We start from the raw sequence: 17,028 nt of genomic DNA, 5'->3' as shown, positions 1-17,028 counted from the left end.
TCAGAAAACAAAATGTAAGACGATTTTTAAGAATTAAAGCTTTTACAATATGATTTCAGAAACTTCAAAGTGCACTCATCGCATTTATGTTTATGGCGAAAGATTAAATATCTTATGTTTATTACTATAAATACTGTGCCTAAAAAAAGAGTTTAGTTTGGTTCAGTTCCTTTTAATTTCGCGCAAAGCTCCACGAGGGCTATCTGTGAGACTTGTGGGGCAGATATTCAACACCACCCACCGCTAGCTCTTGGGCTTCTCTTTAACAAACGAAAAGTGCGATTGACTGACACATTATAACACCCCCACAGCTGAAAGACGATGATTTGAACCTGCAACCCTTAGGGACGAGTCGAGCGCCTTAACCATTAGTCCATGCCCTGAATAAAGATCAAACACTTCTAGACGCTTTTGTGAATCAAGTAAGACTTAAATTAACTACTTCTTAAAGTATCCTCTATAGAAAATAAATGGTAGATATCTGTCATAATTAGTCTTCGATAGAAGCATTGAAAGTTCGACGCATACAGTATTTGTGGATAGAATATAGATAGCATATACTATAATTCTTAGTTTCCAAGTGTTCATCTGTGCATTTGTCAATAAAATATTCTAACAGTTCAATATCTGAGAAACACTGATTCATTAATAAGCGCTGTCGTTTCTAAGACATTAATAATAATGTCGAGTGTGTGTAATGGTATTTGAATATGGTTAATAATAGTATATACAAACTAAAACGAGATGAAATCGGAATGATAAAGAAGACATTAATTACAGATTTAACGATTAAGTATAGTAAATTAATTACAGATATAACGATTAAGTATAGTAAATTAATTACAGATACGCTTAGTATTCTGACTTAATAAGCTGTACTGTCATTCTTTTTGTATTTGCAAGGACTTTTAACTGTTTGAGTTGATATTATTGTCGAACATAACGTAATGTATTTATAAACTTCAAGATTCATTACACTTTTAATACACTTATAATAAAATCACTAGTCATATTATTGTATATTTTAGTAAAACCCTTTATACTGCTTCTCAAAAGGTAGAACTCTAATTATGTACATTAGTAAAATTCATATAATATACATACAAAATGATAGCAAACTAAAATATTAAATGATACTTTGTCACTTAGTAATTAGCTGGTAAATAGATCAAAAACAAACAACATTCATAAGTGTCTTATGCCGTCATTATTCTATTATAGAACTGTGTATTGTCTATTGCGAAATAATGACAGATACATAGTTAGAGAGACAGATAACAAGCTAGATAGACAGTACATAAGTATAGATATTGGTCATATTTTACACTACGAACACTAGATCGTTATCTTTTTTTAATATCTGAATCTGTCATTTAATCTAAACTAGCAAGTTTATAGACTTCAGTCCCCATAGAAAACCTAATGTAACACTGAAATAATTTCTTAAATACCTGAAAAGGTAATCAACTTCTGGCTAAATTAAGATAACTTCATTAAATATTTTCTTATTCTCTTCCCTCTGTACATTCCTATTTCTATCACGACCTTCTTTGACAAGGCGGAGCCTCTTCTGCTTTGTCACGTGATTGAAGGGAAGGAGACACCTAGCGTTGCGGTGGCGACAGACTCGGTTCTCGTTTTTTAATCTATGAATATGTTAGAGATGACAAGTAAAAGTAGATTTGGGCGTAAACCAGAAAAACATAAACGCAGTCCGCTTATTTCGTTGTAGTGTATTCCACAACGAATTAAACACAAAGTGTAACGTGGAAAGTAAATATTGTGCAATATAAGCTATTACTGTAACATTGAAAAATGTGTTCATAGTTAGAAAGCATGAAATTTGGATAGGAAAAACTTTTGAAATCCTTGCCACTGAAAGATAACAATGAAAATGTATCATTGCAAAAAGTAAATGTATATATATATATTGGCTTCACAAGAAGCAGATATTATTAACCATCCCACAGAACTTATAAACATTTCCTTTTTAATAACTTAAGGTGTAAGCGGCAGTCAGATGAGATTTTCATTGGACTCAAGAAGGTCTTTCAGCCCTGTAAACAGTAGGTGTAAGCATACACATAAGAAGCCTTTCACTTAGTCTTTGTAACACCTTGGTTTTGAATAGATGATTGTTTTCCTAATATATAAATAGTTGAAATAGCTTTTAATAGTCCAAGAAATTTTCATATATATATTCATTAAAATTATACAAAATTAAGATACATGTTTTGTTGTACAAAGAGATTACAGCCTGAATACGAAAGTCTTGATTTTCGTTAAATCCACGAAAGTCGGTAATTATATTTGGCAATATTGTTTAGTGTTCTTGATGTCGGATAGGTGACATTTATTGCCATAACTTCCTGATATGTTTGATACTTAGATCCTTTAAAACTGAAAGGCAACTTGAGGAAATTTTGAGCACGAGTTTTTTATGTCCGCTGAAAAAATAGAAACAAAAATAAGGCGAACAAATACGGTTGTTAACTTATTTCATTATGCATAGCAGTACATGAAACAAATATTTACAAGTAGTTGATGATCGTATTGAAAGATTAGAGTTTTTCTCTTTATAGTTACAGTTCTAGAAATTTCTAAAAATATAGGGGACATGGAATACTTAAAATCAAGTTAAAGAACAATATGAGAAATTAAACTGCTCCAAAATATTAGCAAATGTCAGAAAGAAGGGAAAATAAAAGCAAGTTTTAATACAAGTAAAAAGTATAATGTCATGAATTACGTAGCTGTTTGACGCAACAGAAATATTTGGGCCTCGTATTACTTGGTGGTTAATGGTCGCAGGATCGAATCCCATCACCAAGCATGATCGCCCTTCAGCCGTGTGGGCATTATAATGTGATAGCCAATCATTCTAACTATTTGTTCAACTCTAAAGGAATACCCCAAGAGTTGAAGGTAGAATAGTGTTGACTAGCTGCCTTCCCTCTAGTCTATCACTTCAAAATCAGAGACTGGTAGAGCAAATAGCTCTCAAGTATATTTGCACTAAATTCAACAAATAAACAAAACATAAATAATTTCAACAAAAAACATCATTATTCAGAAGCTGGTAAACAAGAGAACAAGACAGAGTATATTCAATTGGCCACGTACAAATTCTTATTCAGTTATACACTATAATTTGCAAAATTATAGCTACAACAAAAGAAAACAATTATTATGAAATAAAATAAATCATTCTTTTCTGACTAATCAGAAAAATATATCACATGACTAACAGTTGCTTGGGCATTGAATAAGAAAGGACATCATTTCACAATACAAGCAGACAACCAGTATCTGTCTTTTATGACTCACCGCAATTGTATAGTACCTATTAGGAGACTGAATGAGGTGTTCGGAGTCGCATCACGTCATGTTAGTTCATAGACGCTTAGAAACAAACAGACTTCACAAAAGACAACCTGCATGCCAGATTTTAAATGAGATGCGTTCCACTCACCTAAAAACATGAAACAATTCACTTTAATGGTGCCAAAAATGTATCCATTGGATTAAGGCATTTGTAACAAAGTTCCTTTTACAGATGAGACGCGCTTCACCATTCACCTAGCAAACAGTTGTATAATCAATTGAGGAGAAACTGAAACTGGACCCAATACAACTTTCATACAGAAACGTATGGCACGTATAGTAAAGGTGTAAGCATGATGTGGATAGAAATAATCATTAGTGGAGGTACCTACCTGTATATCCTGCGGAGTGGTATCATTAATGTATTATAAGGGGCAATTCTAAGGACTGTATGTTACCACGCTTGTGCAATTGGCTCTGACTTCAGCTCAAGGGCCATAACGTCCACCCTGATCATACTAAACTTGTTTACACATTCCTTGCGAAAGAAAGAGATTGACTAAACTAAACATCTTGCGCGCTTACCGTACTTCATTCTTATCAAACATGTTTGGAGTGTACTTGAAAGACGCGGCACATCATATCAAGTGACTTCAGACACTAAAGATGTCTTGGAAACAGCTATTTCAAAGGAATGATCACAGATACCTCAATATATTACCATGACTATGAGTTCAGGCACGTAGTATCCGTGCCAGACTAACACTGCTGTTCGTAATGACCATTCTCCATATTAAAGTGAAATGTCATGAACCGTACAGATGTAAAATCACATCTATCAAGTATTACTTAACGAGCGTATGATAAATGACCAAAAATATGTATGAAAGGTTATTATATACTTGATTTGCATAAACATTAGTTGAAAATAGTGATTGTGCCATCTTATAACAGTATCTGGTTCTTGCCACAGCCATAATTTTACAAATTCTAATCATCCTTTAATTGTTTTGGTCAGCGTAATTTGAATGAAAAGCGAATCGCAGTGATTGATTAACATGAGATTTGTCTTAAGGATTTGTGTGGTTTGTGATTGTGCTAATAAAATTTCAGCATGTACTAAGTTAAAATATACAGTGAATACCAGTAATAAAACAGTTTCAATGCTTGAAGTGAATGAATGGCCTTAATGAAACTTGGAACTCAAATAGCCAGTGATAAAGAAACACAACATTAAAATGGTACATAAAAGTGTTTGTTACAGAAAAAACAATACTTTTTCGATGGAACAACAACCTTGAACAGCCACTAGTAATCTAATGTTTTGAAATGAAGACAATAATTAACTTGTATAAACTATTGAAAATGTCTGACCTGAGGTGAAATCAATTTAAAGTATACTTTAGCTCCCTGACAAAGCCTACGTTCAGATGATTATGTCTAGGAGTTAAAATAATCAAAACATGACAAATCGCTATTTTCACTATCAATACAGTGTTATGAATTGTGGCATAAAAATAAGTCATTTCACATAGAGTAAGCAATACATTTTTTCCTCAGGATTCACATTAACACATTAATGTACTTGAGGTGAAATTAAGAGTGTATGAAGACACATATTGAAAATAGTAATATACACACACTTGTAATATCTTGATTTGATTGTTTTTTTTAGAAAAGCAATTTAAGATGTGATTACTGAAGATGTGGATTGAGGCACTTGTTCAAATATATTTTGAGAAAGACGTGCTCCTTTCGGAACTTCTCTGTTTCACTAATCAAAGGGTTGTGTATACGATATATATATTTAAATAACACATATATCGTAGTCATCGTATTCTTCACTAAGGCTCATGCTGACATTAGGACAAAGGTTTCGAATGAATAGAAAATTAACATAGAAAATGTATAATTCTTTGCAAAACGCCGAAATAAAGTGATCTTGGTCTTCAAAGTGTTCTAACATTAGCGAAGTTGTTAATCATGTTAAGTGTTCATCTTGCCTTCGTTTCCTTCTACGAAACTTTACCGGAGTAAAATTAGGTAATTTAACCTACAATTAACTTTCAGTTGATTCAAAACCCGAACTAGTTTTTAATCAACGAAAAAAGAATGATCGATTTTCTTTATGAAATGAAGGAGAATAGAATACTTTGAATACAACATCGATATATGCAACGAACAGGGGGATGCAACACACACATACATACCTACATGTATATATAAAGACTCTTTCTTTGTTACACTCATGTTTGTTTTGCGTTTTAACTTGTCTCATACAAATTCACCGAAAGTGATTTACTTGAAAAAGGTACTGCGATATGTTAGAATTTTACTGTGATTACATGATATGTAAAACCCTGAATCTAGCATCGAATTTCTGTAAAAACAACCTTTCTGCCTGTGTGTTTTACAGATGCTTTATGACAGATAAACTGCCATCTTTTTTTTTTTCAGTTATTCTAAATTGGGTTGACTTCTTACATAATCCTGCATTGAAACAGTAAAGTAGAGATTTGATGGTGACATCTGATCTATTTTAACCTTGGGAAGCTGTCACGTTCTGTTGCATGATTTGTCAAGCGAAGATATCACACCCAGCGTATTTTAGTGAATATGCTCGACAAATATTTTACATTTACATATGCGAGAAAATATGGATATAATGAAAACTCAAGCGTTGATAATATATTCATTTAATTTTACAGAAACAAATGACTATCTGGTATTGAATTACATCATATTAATTTTATTATTATTTATAACATAATATAAAATACGAAGTTTCCAAAGGACGTTTCATTTTAATTAAAAACTAATATAGTTTAAACTTTCAGCTGATACAAACTTTATTTTCAATCTCAAGTTACATTTTCAGAGATTTTAACAAATGAATCAATTGATTTTTCGTTAGAGTAGCCCCCCAGTGACACAGCGGTATGTCTGCGGACTTACAACGCTAGAAACCGGGTTTCGATACCCGTGGTGGGCAGAGCACAGATAGCCCTTGTGTAGCTTTGTGCATAATTAAAAACAAAAACAAACAAACAATCGTTAGAGTAAGTACATTGCTACAGATGCCAATTGAATAATATTTCAATCTTAAATCTTTCATAAAAGTTTAAAAAGCTACTACAGACTTTATCTTGTTTGTATCCATTTTGTTATTATGGCACTTTAGATCTACCAACTAAATAATTTGGTTTTACTTGTAAACGTTTCTAAATATAATCCTTACTATAAATAGTCGATGTCACAGTTAGTTAAAAATACAAAACAAAAGACTACATAATGCATGTTTTTATGTACATCATTGTTTAACTTTAATTGACCTTGAAATGATTGAAGAGGGTTTACTTTTCTTGGACATATGTCATTTTCAAAAGCATTTCTTCAACATTCATGCTGTTGAAGGTGCTGTTATAAAATAACTTTCTCGTTTACTCTTGGAACCATTATATTATTTGTTTCTTTGGAATAAAGCACAAAGCTACACAATGGGCTATCTGTGCTCTGCCCACCACGGGTATCGAATCCCGGATTCTAGCGTTGTAAGTTCGCAGACATACCGCTGTACCACTGGGGGGTACCATTATATTAGTGTAATTATTTAATATTGTAGTTGAAAAAGAAAATATAGTAAAGTTCACATTTGCAAGGAGAAACAAAAAATTCAAAAAACATTGAGATTGCTTGGTGAGGAGAGTAAAAGTTCTTTTTTGTTCTCATTCATTCCAACTTAGGTTTTCAGCTTATCGAAAAAGTACAACGTTAATGGATTAACTCAAATAAAATATTCATCGAACTGTAATATTACCGAGAAAGTATTAATAAGAAAACAAATAATTAAGTAAGTACACAAAAAATATACAATCATATAATTACTGTTTTCTTTCCTGTAAGTCACTTAAGATTTTATTAACAAATGATTTATAAGTCCAAAGGGATCCACGAATGTAAAATTAACTAAGCTCATCTTTCAATGCTAGATTTTTAGTAATCCTCCAAGGAAGTTAGACCTTGATGAGATTTATTTTGAATTCAATTTTTAGAATTATTCTATTTAATGTATTTTAAATTTTTTGGACAAATGTTTGGATATTGCATAAAGGAGTTAATTTGGCTTTGGTTGATTTTTGAAAACGCTAAGATCTGTATTCTTGCAGTGCCTTTATCTTCATTACAGGTTAAGCCACAAGTAACTGCCGAGCTCTTTATTGAGCAGTTTCACTGTACCATAATTTGGTTCCTTGTTTGTTTGTTTTACACTTTTCTTGTTCTCTTCCCTTTACCGCTAAAACGCTCTCCACACTTTGGGGCGAGTGGAAGTGCTATATAAAAGTGCCGGTCAAATCTTAACTATTTGATCAGAGAAAAGTGTCCCAAGAGTTGACGATGGGTTTTGTTGAATAGGTGTCTTTGCTCTTGTCTATCAGCTCAAAATTAGGGACGAATATTCACGGATAAGCCTTGAGTAATATTGCATTAAAATTCGAAAAGAAACAAACAAGATATTCCATACAAATTCTGATAATTTCACTTATTTGCAGAATGCGTAAAATCTGTGCATGCAAATGTGTATCTTGAGTTTTAGTACTCTTAGCCGCATGAAAGTTCACACAAGTCAAGGAACTAAAACTTAATTGAATTCATTTCAGTCCACAATTCATTAAATCTACAATTATTCACCCATCTATTAGATATTGTTTAAGACAAGTCGTCTCCCATTTATTGTTTTCAACATTTATTGACCGTTATTTTCACTCATCTATCTACTATTTATTGATTTACAAACTCATGAAATTTAATAGCATTTTCTCGGTTGTAACCAATATTACACCCATACGTCTGTAATGCTCACTATTTATTCTTATTTGGTTTATGAGCTATTTCTCTCAAGAATTGAGAAGAGGGTAAGGATTTGTAGTAGATTCGTATCATAAAATAATGTGAAAAAGGAATATGGAACTAAGCCTTGAATCTAGAACCTTTCGCTAACGAGGTTAGTGCTGTATTATTGAGCAACCCAAGAGTGAAAGCCACTTCCTCTCTTTTCACCCATAAGTCTTTTTTTTATTATGAGCATGATCTTCATATACCTGTTAGCCGAAGTTCCTGAGTTTAATACCCAGTTTCCGAGTCTCTTTTCTCTTATCGACTTTTTTGCGCATACAGAAATGTTTATATTTAAAATTTGTTTTTCATTGATTCATAACAGATTAAAATAATAGATTCGCATCATAATAACAAACCTTTATGTCAAACTGTTTGACAATGGCGACTATACTCTCCAGGTCTGCCTGGGATTATGATTTGGAACATACAATCCAGGCTTGAGACAAATCTATTTATTTGTAACGTGAAGTCTGAAGAAGTTTATTCAGGTGGAACTACCATGTGATTAGAAAAAAGCTTTTTACGATAATAGTCTTTGTTTAATATTTTATATAATAGTCCAGAAAAGTCGCTTTACTAAGTTGAATGGTAATTTATAGAATAAAAACAGCAAGAGAAAAACATAGCTTAGTAACTAAAACAATGCATGACTATTGCGCGTAAAGAACTATTGTCTTTAAAAGAAGCTTATTGAGAACGTGGTTATTAACGAAGTTTGTAGGGTTAGGGTGATTCCTTGAAAGGTCAAGGTAGAATCTCTAATAACGTTGTTTATAAAGTAGAATAATATAATTAGTAGCTCCATGCAGTTAGAGGAAAGAGGACGGATGGTGTTGATACAGTACCATCTGTTTATGAAAATAACATCACATAAAAAACACGGACTTACTCATCTCCTTTGATATAAGTTTTGATAATAATGGACAACATCAAAAATGTGGGTAGAAGTCTTTGACAATGCTAAACAATAGACTTTCTGGCCAAGATCTTCATCGCCCGTTCAAATTCAGAAGAGATGGTATTGGTGTGACAAAGATGAGGATAAATTCTCCGTTTCCAGTGAGATGGTTTAGCCAAAAGGACAATCCAAAGAGTGAATAGAATGTTATCAATGTTTTTCAAAGTGAAAGAGATTACTACACTTACACTAGTTGTTTGCGGCACTCTATTGCTTGTTCACTGAAGGTAATGGGGAATAATCTTCTTCTTCATGCTATGTACGTATCCTTGCATAATGGCTCTTTAGTTTAAATATCCAACCCATTTAATCATTGAAAATAACCATCTTTACTCAGATGCACGATCAGAAACATGAGAACGAGTCTAAAGAGGCATTTGAGTGTAAAAAGCTGAATTAGAACAGCGCTTAGTAGATATGTTTAAACGTGATTACTAACAGACATGACTGAGAGTCATCACCAAATGCTGCAAGGAAAAGAAGATAGACTTTCTAATTTTGTGCCCTGAAACTTCTGACTGTAGAAGGAGAACTGGATCCACCTAATTTGAAGTCCAGCAGAACTATGATAGGTATATTAAGTCATGCTAATTGCTTTCAGTGTGGTGTCAATAAAGAAATACAGGGAAGTAACACAAGTCTTTAATGAGTATAAAGTCATTAACTTTTTCTCTTGTTTTCTTTCATTCTAGTTCTAGGGCTTGGAACGAAGACTAACAATGCAGGTTTAGAAAGCCATGGAAGTCATGTCTGAGAACTAACAGTAAGTTGTCAATGTTGTTAAAGTAGAGAAAAGCATAACAGGAGGAAAACATCTGATGACAGAAGAAGATGTACCTGATATTAGAGAAGTATTCTGTTAATATGACCTACTGATGAGTGAAGTGGAGACGACTAGATATGCAGTTTAGCTATACACCAATAACGACTAGCACAGCAGCATAACAGAAGCATAAATAGAGGAAAACATCTGATGACAGAAGAAGATGTACCTGATATTAGAGAAGTATTCTGTTAATATGACCTACTGATGAGTGAAGTGGAGACGACTAGATATGCAGTTTAGCTATACACTAATAACGATTAGCACAGGGCTTCCAAAATATGGAATAATTGTGGATTGTCATTTGTTACATGGCTTTTAATCTATGCATTCTTGAGAATGTATAAAGTTTAATGTAGATTGTTATCCGACAACCTTTTGTTTTTTCTTAGGCTTAGCTACGGAGTCATTGAAACTCGTAGCCACCAAGCTATCCATATATTTAGTCAATACGTAGTGATTAGTTTATTTTTTAACTGCTCATCCACTCAAAAATATATTCTCTCTTATATCTACTAATTCGTTCATTAGATACTGATATATCCAAATAACGTACCAGATATATTAGCATGATTTATGAGCCCCCCTTTTATCTATACATTAATAACTAATTAATACATTATCTCAGTATCTCATTAACATTTATATCTACTCATTGGGTCATTCATTTGTCAATTACTTTAGTTTGTTTTACTTATTTAATCACCCTTCCCTCCTACTCAATAATTTATTGATTATTACATCCACTAATTCATCTTTCCATCCAATAATTAATGGTTCAGATACTTGAGCTTCCTATTCGTTCAATCCACGTTTATACTATTTCTGTCCACCAACTTAGCCACTAGTAGAATTTCCATTTAACTTCTTTCCAGCGTCTCCTTAATCTATCCCACCATCCACTGACTCATTCACTCAATTTAACAATAATAAATCACATAATACCCTTTTTCCTTTATGTACTTATCGGTTTTTCCTAGTTGTTGAATTATATCTTCATTCTTCCATTTAGCCTCTCAACAGTTTGATACTCATTCATCTATGTAATAAGTTACCGGTTATTAACTTATCCATGTAACGTTTGAATATTAAGTTTACTAACTTATTCTAAATTTTAAACTGTATTCTTTAAGCATGCAATTATATCAAAATCCATTTTGACATATGAAGCTGTAATTCTGTGTTCATGTAATTAACAAAACTGTTTATTTAGAATTATAATAAGAATTAAAAATGGATCCACAAATATTACAATACAGTTTTGATTAGATGGTATAATATTAGAAGTTATAATTGAAAATTACAAATTTTAGTTTATATTCTATAAAAAAGACAGTATTGTTTTTTCCAACCCAATATAAACAATTAATTTTTCTAAAAAAAAAAGTAACTCCAAAGCTATTCCAGATCACATGTTATAAAGTTTCTCCTTCGCATGACATCCCTTATCAATCCAAACATAATCAATGAGTTGGAAAATGTAATTCAGACAATAACATGTGTCCATTCACGGGACGTAATCAAAATTAATCTGATAAAATCTTTTCTGTCACGAGGGAAACTCACGCATGAAAAAACTACCCATCCAAGCGTTTCTTATTTCCATTTTCTTGGTCAAATCATCTTTGTACGCAACTTGGATACTGGTAGAACTGCCAAACTAATAATTTATGGTTTTATAAATAGGCACGCATTTATATGGAAGATATAAGATTCACCATTCTTAACTGCAGTCACGTACTGATTTAAAACCTCAGTTAACCTAATATAAATTCAACACTGACATATGTTTCTGATAAATTAAATCTCGGTATTTAATATTTTCCGCCTGAACAATCTTATACAGTACATAGGCTAAATAACCAGGTCAGAAACTCTACAATTTGGACATGGCTGTCTCTACTTTTGATTTGATAACAAGAGGGAAGACAGCCAATCAACAGCATCAGCTGCCTACATTTCTAAAGATTTTCGCTTTTATAACACGCCCACGTGTGAAAGTGCGGAGAGCGTTCAGAGGTATATCACAGGATCAAACCTTGGACTTCCCATGCCTAGCCTGATACGTTAACCACTAAGCCATAATAAGATACTGAAAAATAAAACCTGAATAAAAGTTGACAAAACGGAAAAAAATAAAAGCTTTTGGCATGAACTTAACTTGAAGCCCAATGTTAGATGGGTTATTCGAAATAAAAGTATTAAGAAGATTCAGTTAGTAAAGTGTTTGGGTTTATCCCATCTACACTTATCCATTATTTAAAATAATGTAAATAGACATGTTTATTGTATCACTGCACTCAATTTGTGACCATTGTAATGAGTTGGAACGATGCCCTTTTTCCCATCTCGGTTACCCAAGAAAATGACATGAAAATTGTTTCGCCTTCTGTCATTTATCAGTATATAGAGTCCTTGCCCTGAATACTTTCCTATAGGAATGTAAAGTAAACTTGATTTTTAAAAGGAGAGTTGTGACAGGTAAAACTGACAAGATTCCAGCTTACCCACCCATGAGCAAACCGAGGACCACATGCACACATGCGAAGAACACACAGATGAACATCGAACCTAACTGCTCGAAAATACAAAGTCAATGTCAACATCATGCAGGTTTGTGAGAAACTACAACTGGCATTCATCGTTTAGAATTTGTGTGGATCTGTATAAAAAGTATCACCTTGAATATAAGGTTATCCTACATTAACATCAGGATGGAAACTAGAAAATTAATTATTTTCTCACAATTTATCATGATTAATATTAACTAAAAGTAGTTAAATTAGATTTTATAATGAGTATTTTAATTAAACTTATACATCATTTAGAAATTTCCAATAATTAGTAAAGAAAAAATTAGCTCTAAAAAATCTGTTATCAAGTTAATGTGACCTTCTAAAGCAAAGGCTTGGTAAAAATGACATAACAACGGATTATATAAAATCATTTTTTCAAATGCATGATCATTTACAAAATATGTCTCTAACATAGAGACAGGGTAAACTACGCAAATGGTGAGAAGGCTTTGATTTTGCAATTTTTTCACCATCAACTTAGAAGTTGTTGTTTTTGAGTTTTACGATGCCAGTTTATATTGCTAAGGCAAATTCTTTAACAGTGAACGCACAGTTTACATCTTGTAAAATCAGTTGATTCTTGAAATCTCAAGACCTGCTCTTTCGTACTCATGACGCCTCGTCGTACATCAGGCACTCAGCCACTCCAGAATTTCAGCCGAATAACCCCTGTGGTCAGAAACTGTGATGGTCATTTTTAGTTTAACCTAAAATAGCACAAATTAGTACTTATCTATAATTCACAACAATAGCTGAACTGATGTGATCAGGACTCTCATAAATTTTAACAGTAAAATGTGTAAGTTGTAATGCTTGAATAGCTAGCTACCTTGAACTTAGTTGCATAGTTTTGTTACATATATATAAAGCAATTGAAGGAATTCTAGCTTTGTTGTAAGAAATTAGGATTAAAACTCAGTGTCTATTTATATACTTGTCTGTCTATCTATATATTCACCATATGTAGCTAAAAATAAGGTTTATAAAATATAACGATATCTATTAATATTTATCAACGTATATGAAATCTATTTTTGTTATGATGAAGGATCTATGCCGCCTTCTTCACTGCCATTTTAAGCACCATCTCCAGTCCTTGAATGCGCATGCTCTAAATCGATAGTTGACTGGTCGACAGAGCGTGAGTCTACGCAGGTGTGACTAGTAAAGACCGTGAGAACGCTTGAATATTTTAGTGGTTCAACGGGCAGATGTTCATTGTTATGAATTAATCATTGACCAGAAGGCTTAGCTTACCACAGGCAGATAAACGTTTCGGCTCTCGGTAATTTCTACCTCCTGTAGCCAGGCTTTGTTTCTCTCATGGGGTATGCAATATCACCCATATACGAATGTTAAATATACTTTTGCTTGATAAACCATTGTAGTTATATGACATTGAGTAATACTTACTTTTGGTTTGAAATTGCTGATTAACACCTATATTTTTCATCAACGAAATCCATTCAATAAAAGAAGGGACAACACCAGTTATAGCATACTGAAGGATTGGTATAGACTTAGTTGAAAAACTATTTTTTTTCTTTAAAATGATATTTTCTAAGATGTCTTTCAATTATCTGAATCAATAAAATAAGAAATGTAGTTTACATGAAAGACGCTTTCTACATAAAATATCATATTAGCGCTAAAGCAACGGTGAAATACTTGTTTGTTAATGACTCGGAATGCTTTAAACGTATATTATGTTTTGATACGGCGATGAATAATAACATCGTGGAGGTTTATAGATAAACTAGTAATAACCACTAGTAACTTATTTTGAATCGCGGCTGGATCATATACAATGTCGTGGCTTCCAAGAAATATGTTTTACTGTTTACATATATATAACAAAGAAATATAATATAACGTAACGAACCATCCTGACTGATGCATATGTGATTCCATTCACACATCAAGCATTTGATTACTCGCATTTTGTTTTTGGTTACGGTTTCGTCTTCCATGAACAGTGCTACCTTTGCACAACATAATACATAACTTCTGCGTGTTCTAATAGTTAGTGTATCTGGCTGCATATCGAGGGTCCGGGGCTCGAGACGTGACACCGATGAAATACATTCTGCACTTTCCGCTGGGACACGTTGTAAAGATGACAACCCGTTCCGTTATTCGGTTCAAAAACCCGGAACATTTTTGTTTGTTTTTCTGTGGTGATGAAAGCTGCTGGTTAACTTTTTCCTTTGGTCAGTAATTCAAAATTATGGACAGCTATACTTGAATTCTAGGGGGTTCTGACCAGGACATTTATCCCCCTTCCTCCATGCGAACAAAGTACCGTTCAAGCTGAAAATTCCAAATTTTACACCTGTTTTGTCAGCTCGCAAATGCCATAAATTCTGAGAGCTATTTTATTGACAGTAATTACATGTACTTTCCAAAACCAGTGTCTTATGAACGTTGTTAGAAGATACTGATTTTTAGCTAGAAACCTTTAAGTCCTGGAAGATGGGGCTTAAGTATCAAAACATACGGTCTTTCCTTCTTAGTATAAAGAGCATTTTTTTATGAGCATCTAATTTCTTATAAACACATTAATGAGTTATCTCGCTAATAACAAGTAACTGAAAGTCTTATGCAAACAATCATCAAGTTAAAATTACAGAATGAGTATCTTTACTGATTATTTAATTATTAAATTTGCACAGGATTGAATAGTTATATTTAATATTTCGAAGTTCCAACAACGAATGAAAACAAAACTATTTTCCTCCAACAACGTCTCCATGTTTCACCTGCGAATTGAATACTCAATAATCAATAACAGTTCCGGTTTCAGCAAAGAATTAAGTACATTTATTCAATAATAGTTCAAACTTAAAAAAAAAAGAAATAGAAAAAGAAATCAATCTCCTACTCAATAATTCTTCCAAGTTTCAAAAATATGATGAGGATATTTGCTCTGTAGTGCAATTTAAACTTTTAAAAATGAATTAAGTACTTTTATTCAGTAATGTTTCAGGCCTCAAAACCAAAATGAGCATATTTACCTAATAATAACTTTAAGTTCCAACATCCCATTGAACCTCTTTTTTTAAATTCAAGATCCGACTGAATACATTCAATCAAAACACAATTCAAGTTCCATATCTGGATTGAATATGTTTTAATCTATAATAGTTCCAATTTCTAAAGACGAACTGTATATCGATACTAAATAACGGTTGTCATATTCTAACAACAGTATTTTATTCAGCATTGTTCAAAGTACCAGGAACTGACGGAGTGCGTATACTCATTAAAAACTCAATATTTCAATATTTTCATTACAGTGTTACGCACACTCTGTAAAACAACTTGTGTTTGTCGAACGTCTGTATGGTGTTTGAACGTGTTCAATGAAGTTCAAGCTACAAACAACACAATTATTGTGAGCGAACAAAATAGGACACAAATGTGTTGGTTGATGCACAGTCTTTGTTTTGATTTTATACAATCTACGTACACATAATGATATTAAATTAAGGTCAGATGAAGAGCGATTCGTTTCCACCACGTGATACTCCCGAACGGTTCACACCAAACTCGTCATAAAAATAGGACTTTATAACACCTTAGTGTATTTCAATAAAAACAATTTTAAACTGAAAACCGTGCGTTATTTATGTTGTCAAAAACATCCACAATAATCTTGTGCATTTGTATTGCTACAATAATTCAATTTCGATGCAGTTTATAGAAGTCTGTGTTTGGGGAAGAAACTTTGTGTTGTTGTAAAATAACGCAATGTTTGTGTTAACTGACACCTTAACTTTTTTAGAGTGTAATTATTTTAGTTGTTTTTATTCTTTTTATAAATTATATTCTCCAAACCTAGTTGCCTTTCATCCTTTTAGTGGTGTACTCAAGTATCAAGTTTTGATTGATTTTTTAATGTTTAAAGGATGAAAGTATTCGTGTGCTAGGAAAAATAAGATAGATAAAAATTAACCAGCCTCATATAGGACTAGATACCAATCTTTTCCCTATACAACTAAAAAAACAATATAAACAAACGCTCTTCTCATTGTTCATTGTTGCAACTGTAAATAAGTTGTGTTTGCCAGAAAATAATACAGTATGATAGAAACATAAAAGTAAGGTTAAAATTTTGTTGAGCAAGGTACTGTTACAAAACGTATAGTTAGAAAACACGCTGGTCAGTGTACACATTAAAAATTGTGTGAACGTAAACGAAAATAGGTTTACTGTTATCATGTTTTTCACAACCTTTATGATAAACGTATTTTAACAGTCGTGTATATATAATAAATAAAGCTGATTCAGTTCATTCGTAAAAAAAATACATAAGTAATTGACTAATTAATAAGAGTCTTGGCTAACTTAATGATATCTTAACCAAGGATAGTGAAATATAGCTAAATATTCTTTCAGTCATAATAATTCAGTGTTGGGTTAGAAAATGTTTACGTTATTGATTTCGAATT

The sequence above is a fragment of the Limulus polyphemus genome, unplaced genomic scaffold, assembly GCF_000517525.1.
Source record: "Limulus polyphemus unplaced genomic scaffold, Limulus_polyphemus-2.1.2 Scaffold7, whole genome shotgun sequence".
Classification (NCBI taxonomy): domain Eukaryota; kingdom Metazoa; phylum Arthropoda; class Merostomata; order Xiphosura; family Limulidae; genus Limulus; species Limulus polyphemus.
The sequence above is the reverse complement of the archived record's forward strand: the minus strand, read 5'-3'. Positions refer to the sequence as shown.